This window comes from Dreissena polymorpha, chromosome 12, assembly GCF_020536995.1.
Source record: "Dreissena polymorpha isolate Duluth1 chromosome 12, UMN_Dpol_1.0, whole genome shotgun sequence".
Taxonomy (NCBI): Eukaryota; Metazoa; Mollusca; class Bivalvia; order Myida; family Dreissenidae; genus Dreissena; species Dreissena polymorpha.
The window spans coordinates 29,636,294-29,643,553 of NC_068366.1; the positions used below are offsets into that span (position 1 = coordinate 29,636,294).

Here is a 7,260-nt window from a genome sequence, read left to right on the forward strand (position 1 = left end):
AATGGGTACGAAAAAAATGGGTACGTAAAAAATATGCCAAAAAATTTGGGTAGCAAAACAAAATTTGGTTAGGAAAAAAAATTGGGTAGGAAAAGAAAAATTGGGTACGAACAAAAAATTCGGTATGAAAAACTTTGTGTACGAAAAAATTCGGGAACGAACAAACAAATAAGAATGAAAAAAAATGGGTACGAAAAATTTGGCTACGAAAATTTTTTGGGTACGAACAAAAAATTGATAGGAAAAAAAATTTGGATACGAAAAAAAAATTAGGTGCGAAAAAAAATTGGGTACGAAACAAAATTTGGGTACGAAACAAAATTTTGGTAAGAAAAAAAATTGGGTACGACAAAACATGGGTGCACAGGGAAGTAGTACCCGTGAACCTCTCGATAAATTTGAAAGAGGACGGGAACTAAGCTGCCTTTACCTTTATCAATGGCCCCGGGGTGGGTAATGTGGCCTTGGATGGTCGAGATAGACCGTGTTGTCATAAGAGATGTTTAGTATTTATTTGAAGTCAATTGGTAAATAAATGAAGAAGTTATGTTAAAACAAAATTGTGGGTAGGCGTTGTTCTCCGTTATCTCCTGCTACACCATTAGCACTAGAACCTTGACACTTACACATATGGTAGCTATGACCATATATGCGACGGTGCACTACTTCAAATTTTGATTTGCCCCCTGGGTCAAAAGTTATTATCATGTGCGTCGCATGTTTTTCGTTAAATGAGTTTTGTTTACCCATTTTACCCATAACTTTTGACCCAGGTGTCAGATCAAAATTCCGTCGCCGTCACCGTCGCACAAATGCTTATAGCTACCATGTGTGTAAGTTTCAAGGTTCTAGTGCTAATAGTGTAGGAGAAGATAGTGGCCTGGACGGACGGACAGAAAACGGAGATCAATACAATATCCCGACGCTTTTAATAAAAAGTGGGGATAATCACTTTACAAAAAATCAAGTCAAACTTTTGCGCATAGACAACCCCATTACCATACCTTTTATTAAAGAGAATTCCAAGCCAAATCGATTTAAAAAATGAACACAGATATGCCATGCTGTATGTAAAAAAGAACTGCAAAATTTTCCAGAAGTTGCAGACACTTTGATTCTTGATAAAGGACACTTCGGATAACAGAGACTTTAACAAATTGAGCGCTCTGATAACCATGTTTTACCTTCTACCTGAAATGCATTTATGTATATTATGGCTATTCTTACTAAACATTTTGAAGTACGAATTAATGTGCATAGTCAAGCGCGACACATTTCGAAATCTATGTTTAACTTATTTACAGACACATGTCATTTCGTGAAATTCCTGAAGAAATCAGGCATTTCGTGAAGTCCCTAAATAAAACATTCATTTCACGGAAATCCTGAATAGATTAGGAATTTCGTGAAATTCCTAGTTTCACAGATTTACTGTAACATATACATGGTCAAAAACATTTTAATATACTTCTCATAATTTGGTAAGGATCACTTTTTATAGTATGTGTAATTTGAAGTTCACCCCTAGCTAGATTCAGCCAGCGTCACACATCAATGATAAATCAATACATCAAAATAAAATCAAAAACACACATTCTAATATCAAAACCTGCATTACAACAATTTAAATTAAATTATATTAAATTGAAGATAATGTGAAAATAAGAAGTGATCCTACGTATTTTCTACCGTTAAGACGTATAGTGTTTTCTAAATGACAAATAGCCATCTATATAAAAAACTATATGCTGATTGCCTCAAAGCTAAAGATTTCAGTGAGTAACCTCTTTTTCGTTCAAAAGCAAGATACAGACGGGTCATTTCAAGTAATGAATGCCTTTTGAATCATATTGGCCACAGTATGAAGTTTGCGATGTATAATACTCAAACAATCTGGAAATACCAGAGTTTTGGACCAATTACAAGAAACGAAGCCTCGAATTCTCCTTTGAATATACGACGCACATATAACACTGTAAAATATAAATGCAAAAATTCAAACTGATATCAAAAACAAAGTCACGCGGATAAATCTTTAAAAAAACATCCATGAACACTCTAGAATCAACATAGATGATCAGGAAGAATCTCGGTTAGCATATTCATCAATATCTAGGTCAAGTATGAATCTGGCATTATTGAGGTAAACAACTACATCGCCATGTAAAATCTTAGAAAAACCTTAAAAATACTATAATTACAAGCAGCGTATTACCGCTGTAATGTGTCTTAATCAAATGTTTAACTTTTTTTATAAAGAGCGGATGTTCCAAATGCAAATAGACACCATTTATGTTTTTGGAGGCGTTCGCTCAACAATCGAACCGCAAAAGCGAAAATAATCTTCCCGTTAAGGATCAATGATTCTGGTAAATCTTATTAAGATATATATATTTATGGATTGATAATTTTGAAAAAAATCATTTAGTCTATTCAGTTTTGAGAAAATGAAAACATAAAATAGACCAATTAAAAAAGCAATTAAATGTAAGAGATTGTAACCAATAATTAATACTCTGAGAAGGAACAATACAATGACCGACTTTACTACATAGAAATCATCCATATCGAACACATCCGATGTATTTCAAGCTGTTTCTATTTAGCATACATGAACTTTCAAAAGTTTAGCGAACATAGCAGTCATGAATTTCAAGGCACTTGTTTCAATGCTACCTATGGTTAAATAAAATCAATCATGTTTTAATGTTATATTTTTGCTACATATATATTCAGCATATTGAAATAATAACAACTGTGTATTTACAGTGGACGTAGTGGTGCGCAGCAGGTGGTAGACTAGGTATTTCCATAAATACACTATGTTTACAGAATTGCGGCCAGTGGAGCAACATAGCTGATGAGTTAATAGCACTAGTTCTTCAGACAAATAACTTAATTTTCAACCTATAAAGCATATTTAGCTGTAGGTGGGGCCATTTAGCTGTAAGATCTGGCTTTTGTTCTGTTAAGCCCTTAGTGTAATGGATTTCAGAGTGAAGACCATAGCGCCTTTTCCTAGTCAAGTATCGGGCAGCTGTATGTCTTTTCAGAAATGCACATGTCTTCTTAAGCATGTCATTGTGTTTGCTTTTAATAAGATAGGCAATAAACTCATAACCTTTAGACAAATTAGCATCTGTAAATTCAGATTTCACTATTTCAGAGTCAGCCAGACCATGATTGAGCTTAAGGATTGTGCTGCGGATGCAGCCTGTGCAGTTCCGGGAGAAAGTCACTGTGTTGGGCAATGCGGTCTGGTATCAGGTAAGCACTATTGAAAGCCTCACACTTTTGGGGGGTCTGAAGCCTTGTGCTGTCAATGCGATCTGGTTCAAGTACAATCAGAATGCATTCTCAAAGCAGTACTTCATCAGATATGGTTATCTCAAGCTTACAGTTCGCGGGCAGATATGACTTCGATTTGTTCTTGCTAGCAGAACCCCTACAGGCCAAACTATGCGTTAAGCACTATTTTCCACAGCAACCCTTGCAGACAGAAAAACAATACTTAAAATTACTTCTGGCATTTAATTTCTAATTTCCTTTATATCTCTTTTGTATGTTTGTTTGCCCTTTTTAACTCTGACATGCCATCTTGCCCACATTGATGGAGCATACCTGTTTTTGTTTAGAGCCAAGTCCCCAGCTGCTCGAGTTTGCCGTGTCGATAATGAGAAAGCCATGACATGATGTCTCCTCTATGTGTTTCCTTATCTCAGTGTTGAACATAATTGCCAGTTTCAGGGGCCTAAACATTTTATTTTATTAAAGGTCTAGATGATCCTTGCCTGACTGCGGGTTTGTGTACACCTCAATCCCACTCTGTGTCCTGAACAGAGGCCGCAGTGGTGCAGCGCTTGTGGACGATCCACCAACATCCTGAAAGGTCAACACTACACCAAGCTGGGAAAATTGATCCTGATAGTCATCCCCAGGTAGTGGAATGAATGTACACTGAACTACAGAGGAATCAAACCCAAATGACTTTCCTGCCACGACATTAGTGTGGCCACTCGCGTAGGAATTCCTTAGCAAACGTGCTCTTTTGCATGGTGACTGTGGGCATTTTTGCAAAACTTACGCTTTCAACACTGGATTTTAAAGGGAATACTTAATAAAATGTCGCTAACAGGACTTATTTATATGAGAGAGACTATCTGGATGCGCATTAAGTGTCACTTTGTGTCTTAAGCTGTTGAAGGAGCGATTTGCGCCTTTTTAAGTGTTAATTTTTGGTAGCCGGCTTGTATCGGCTTGAAAGCTGCAAATTATGCCTCTCATCATAATAGCATTAATTTTTGTAAATGCCATGTGTATGTTTAGATTGTAAGTGAAGCTTTTAATAAGAATTTTCTTTAAAAACATGATTTTATATGCTGTCAGTGAGTTTTTTATTGAAAAAAGTGCTTAAAATTAAAAAAAAGTCTCCTATTTCATCAAGAAAAGTACACTGATTCACAATCAATACATTGATTTGGGCCTTTTGCTGATATATTGGTGAATTTCGCATGCAATGATACCAGTTTTTGCCATAAAAGTTACGCATAACAATAATTGGAGACACAAAATCAGCTGTCGTCACTTAGACTAAAAATCATGCATTCCGACTTGACTGCGGCCAATTTAGTCACCGCTTTAAATGGCCATTTTAAGGCCTTTACCCCCATCCGAATGCACTGAAATTGCATATTCATTGTGGAAATAGTTGAAATCTCATGTGGAGAAAGTGTGAAAAAGATAGGACAAAGTTGAGTTTCCTTAAAGGTTACATTACACTAAATCATTGTGTATCCCTCCGTGGTCCATTCGAAAGTAGTGCCTATTTCTAAAGAGTTCCTTTTCTCTTCTTGAATATAAGCCATTTAACAATGTGAGACATGTCTTTTGTGGTTATTTGTAATATCCTGTATGTGTCTGGAGTACTTTGATGCCTTGGATTGTAAGCTAACTTAATAGATGAACTTTTGAGGGCGTGTTTTCTATTGTGTGGGGCTTTTGTCGAAATTAGGATTCCGAAACGCGTTTTTCTACGGTGGGTTCATTCGACAGCGATTTACTTTCTTAGAAGTTGCGAGACGGTATGTTTTTGATTGCAATTATTGGAAGATGACAGATCCATCTTTAAAATGATACCAGGTTCGGAAAAATTGATACGTCGGAAAGGCAAGAAAAATGCTGTGAAAGTTGTCAGTTTTATAATGGGACCCTATGGGAATCGGAATTAGTGTAATATAACCTAAAAACCATAAGTGCATACCGAAATCATCCAACCGACGCCATTTTAAATCCTGGATCGAAATTTTGGTCAAGGCGGTCCAGTCCATAACGGTCTGTCTGCTAACGGTCCAATAAAGTAAAAAAAAGGACGCAAAGGATTGTCCGTAGCATTAATATGCAAAAATCGTATAATAAAAATATATTTCAAAATTCTAATTAGAATAGTCGATTGTAATGCATACTTTCAAAAAATGAATAATAGCGAAGTCGCATTTTAGTGCTTGTTAACAGCTGTCAACGAGATGATAATTTGTATAGGGATAAAATCGTGTGGCATTGTGCTTAGTAGGTTGTCTGTCAGTTTACATGGTTTAGATACATCGTGTTTAATATATTGTCCGATATGATTGATCTGTTATTCACCATTCAGCGTCTTGCATTTAACACATTACAGTGCTCCAGCTAGGATTTGAAAAGGGCAGGGGGAGGGGGGGGCTTTTTGTCAAAAGGACACTGTGGACGCGCAGTATTTTGTCAAAAGGGCACTTTCGAGCACGCGGGCATTTCTGGAATGCTTCCTCTTGCATGTTAATTTAATTGGCATTAATAATTGTTAGAATATATTATTCCCATTATATTTTTATTTTTTTTATTAAACAATTCAAATATAATGTCTACAGTGAGAAATAAATTAATCACAATGAATTGTAATAACATATTTATTCATCACCATATGTAAAATAAAAAAAACGGCAGGGGGTGGGGCCTAGGAAGGCAGGGCGGAAGTTCGGGATGGCAGGGCGGAAGTTCGGGAGGGCAGGGCGGGGCGCCCTTGAATTTAGGCCTAGCTGGAGTACTGCATTAGAGGCAACCTATACTTGCGTAAAGGTCAAATAGCAAATAATTTGCATTGGCCCATATATTACACCAATGTATATATAATCAGAATTTAGTTCATCAAATATTAATATACTACATTTGTTTGCATTATATAAATTTGTAAGGCTTAATAGCGTTCTTTTCAAACTAGGTATCAGATCAAGGTTCATACAACAATGATCGAGTTTCTAAATACTATTAAGTTTACAATGCAACTCTCTTGTGTGTGGAATTATTAATTAATACAATAGCAACATGATTTTTGTGTAAAATCTATCAAAATACCACCACAATCCAATACCGTAATTACTCAAGACTTTGGGCACCCATTTAAAGCAAATATGATTAATTTCGTGCCTATGAATTTTCGGACATACGGATTTTATCCATAATTAAAGACTCTAAATTTTCGGACAGTCAATTTTACAGCAGTATTTTATCAGATTTCGTCCTGTTTTCGCTTATCATGTGACCCTTCGATCATCGTGTTTTTACAACCGGATTAAAGTCATAAAACCAGAGAGATGAATGCCTGAGGGCAATGGAGCATAACATTTGCGTTATTGGGTAACAGATAATAAACAATGGTTTCTTCAAACAGCGATTGAAATGATATCGTATTAAGATAGCAAAATGTTTAATGTTTATATTTGTATGTATAATAGGTTTATTATTGCAAAGATGTGAAGTTGTATTTATTTGGGTGTGTATAAAACGCGGCATTTAACGCAGACTGCAATTTGCAGGCTGCGTTATCGGGCCATAAAACGCAGCCAATATAGACATCGTTGCAGTCAATATAGAAATCGTTGGCAAACGCAGCCAATATAGAAATAGAAGGAATACGCAGCCAATAAAGAGATAGAAGGCAAAAACGTGTGAAGTTCGAGAATGACTGTATCAATAATTCGACGGTTTTAATTAACAGTATATGTATGAAAGTGGTAAAGGTGCATACATTTTTTAAACTTATTGTTTTTCATCGCTTAAATGGCAGTATATTTGGGTGCTGGAGGTTTCGGTAAATGACAAGTTCGGTAAATTGGATTTATATAGTAAATACCGTGGAGGTTTCGGTGTATAGATTTTTTATAGAGGTGTTATACCTACAATGAGGTGTTACTGACACCTATTATTGGCTTACAATAACATCAGGGGCAT

General features: G+C 35.9%; 1 long non-coding RNA gene across 1 annotated transcript; it reads left to right on the forward strand.

Annotated features, from left to right (window-relative positions):
• The first annotated feature begins 2,761 nt into the window (after positions 1 to 2,761).
• LOC127852772 (uncharacterized) lies at positions 2,762 to 4,375 on the forward strand. The gene is made up of 2 exons (XR_008036259.1): positions 2,762 to 3,267; positions 3,775 to 4,375. It is a non-coding gene; the product is annotated as an uncharacterized LOC127852772 (long non-coding RNA).
• The last annotated feature ends 2,885 nt before the right edge of the window (positions 4,376 to 7,260 follow it).